This window comes from Chrysochloris asiatica, unplaced genomic scaffold, assembly GCF_000296735.1.
Source record: "Chrysochloris asiatica unplaced genomic scaffold, ChrAsi1.0 scaffold00016, whole genome shotgun sequence".
NCBI lineage: Eukaryota > Metazoa > Chordata > Mammalia > Afrosoricida > Chrysochloridae > Chrysochloris > Chrysochloris asiatica.
The window spans coordinates 22262434-22264884 of NW_006408534.1; positions in this window are offsets into that span (position 1 = coordinate 22262434).

The window sequence follows — 2451 nt, forward strand, 5'->3', positions numbered from 1 at the left end:
CTTGTCATGATCCACACAGTCACAAGCCTTTGCATAGTCAATAAAGCACAGGTAAACATCTTTCTATGTTCTATGCTTTTACCCAAGTTCATTTATAAGCAACAACATGCTTCAAGAAATGAAAAGGACTTTTAGGGATGGGACCAAGTAAATAAGATATATGGAATCCTAACCTGAGAATTGGCCAATTTGTCCATCCTGTAAGGCTTAAATTGTCTCTAATGCAGGAAAGAGGATCTCACTACCATTAAGATAGAAACTGAGCATGTCTTTTGGAGTGGAGCATATATTTTGGACCTGAGATACCTGTAGAGAAACTCATCGGTGCCTTGAATTTTTGCTGGTAAAACACACACACACACACAGAAAAACAAAAAATACACCCTCCTTTGCTGGTTTAAAAAAAAAAAAAATCAAGACACAATGGCAGAATAGTGGTGACATCAGAGGCAGTAGAACCAGGAGATAGGCAGGAGAGGGCACAAGAGCTTCCCTGTCCACAGAGCAAGAAAGTCGAATGGCTTTGGTCAGGAGACTTGCTGGTAGAATGGGCTGCCTCTAGGTACTTACTGTTTTTGTTGTTAATTGCTACTAAGTCGGTTCTGACTCATGGTAACTTTGTGTAGGGCTTCTGAGGAGCAACTGGTAGGTTTGAACCACCAACCATGTGGGTTTAACCAACCTTGTGGTCGAGTGCTTTTATCCTACAGTGCCACACCGGGACTCCTTATTAGTAGAGCTAAAAGAGCTTTATAACACTTGCCTGAGCAGAGAAGGGGTTAAACTGAGGGTCCATGAGTCTGGGTGTGCCTATGGACACAGCTGCGAAAAGGCTTTCTTAATTGCAGAATTGTATTCTGAACATTCCAAAACCTTAATTGTAACTTGTTACTTCTTTAATAAACCCAAACTGTGCATATGGTTTATGGATTCTGTGTGGCCACTGCAATGAATTGTCAAACCCAGCCAAGAAGTAGAGAGTACCCTGAGAAGGATGGTTGATGTCGGAACTGATAAAAAGTCTGTAGGTTGGAGGCATAGCTGATCTCCACCTCATAGGAATCAGGCTTGGACAGCTGATAGTCCTACTCCACATTGTGAAGTCAGAGGAGGTCAGATATGCCTCCCTTCCCTACTAAAACCAATTTATAGATGATTAAGGAAAAACCTCAAAGATAAGGTGACAATGCTGAAGGGATCTAAAGGAAGGAAGAAGAGAGAGTCATGTGTTTCTCCAGAGAGAAGCATTCTAGATAGTGGCATTCTAGACATTCTAGCACTTGTGTCTGCTGCATAGTCATATTTTTCCTCCTTTTATTATAGATACTTTACTTTGAATTTCTTTAGTGAAACTGCTTTTCTTATTTCTGTTGGAGACGAAGATAATTCTATAATACTTGAGTGTTCCTCTTATGTCTTCCAAATCTTGGATCTGAGCCCTTCTCAACTTACTGTCTTCACTTTTACTCCCGTCTTTCAGGATATTTTCCAATCATCATCTCCTTTACCTGGTTCATCTCAGGACACCTCTTAGTCCCTCAGCTTGGGGAGTTATACACATATATTGTCACATTCAATATTGGAGGCTGATTTGACTCAATTTCTCCTCTCAAATTTCAATTCTGTGTTATGTCTAATCATTCTTTGAGAGAACGATGATGTAAAAGGGCTGTAGAGACATGGATTAGAAAGTGGATTTGTGCCTTAAATAGAATCACAAGAAAAATACAAGTATTTATTTTTCCAATTATTGGACAACTACTCTGTGAAGCTGAAGGATAAGCAATAGACTGCTAACCACAAGATGAGGAGCCCAAACCCACCAGCCAGTCCTTGGAAACTCTATATAGAATTGCTGTGTGTTGGAGCCAACTGACAGCACTTAACAACAACAACATGAAACTCTGTGGAAAGCTCCCTACTAGGTCTCGGGGATACTAAGAAGCACTGTCCTAAAGTATGTGAAGGAGACTCTTCATTGGCATGAGCAGGCCCATGTGTCTGGGGGAGCCCTGTGTGGGCTGCTACCACTCACCTCAAATCAAGTCTTTGCTGAATGTATTCAGATAAGGGCTGCCTCTGCATGTGTGTTTTAATGTAGCCAGAACTGTGCTAGGTACTGTATGACATAATAAAAATATAATACAGAATTTCTCCTAAGGAGGTGGCTGTTTAGTTCGAGTGGCAAGATATAAAGGTATACCTGGGAAGTTATTACGCAGCAATCCACAATAAAAACCAGAGTTCAAAACCATAATGAAGTTCAAAACACTGCCATGTAGCAAAAATAATAAAAACTAAAAAAACAAAAACAAAAAGAGGTATTCAATATAGGTCCAAACTGACTTATTATTATGCAAAAATAGAACTCGATCATAAGGCTTGGGCTACCTGAAGGAGTCCTAGTCGTATAGCATGTCAAGCATTGGACTGAAAACTAATAGGTACGTG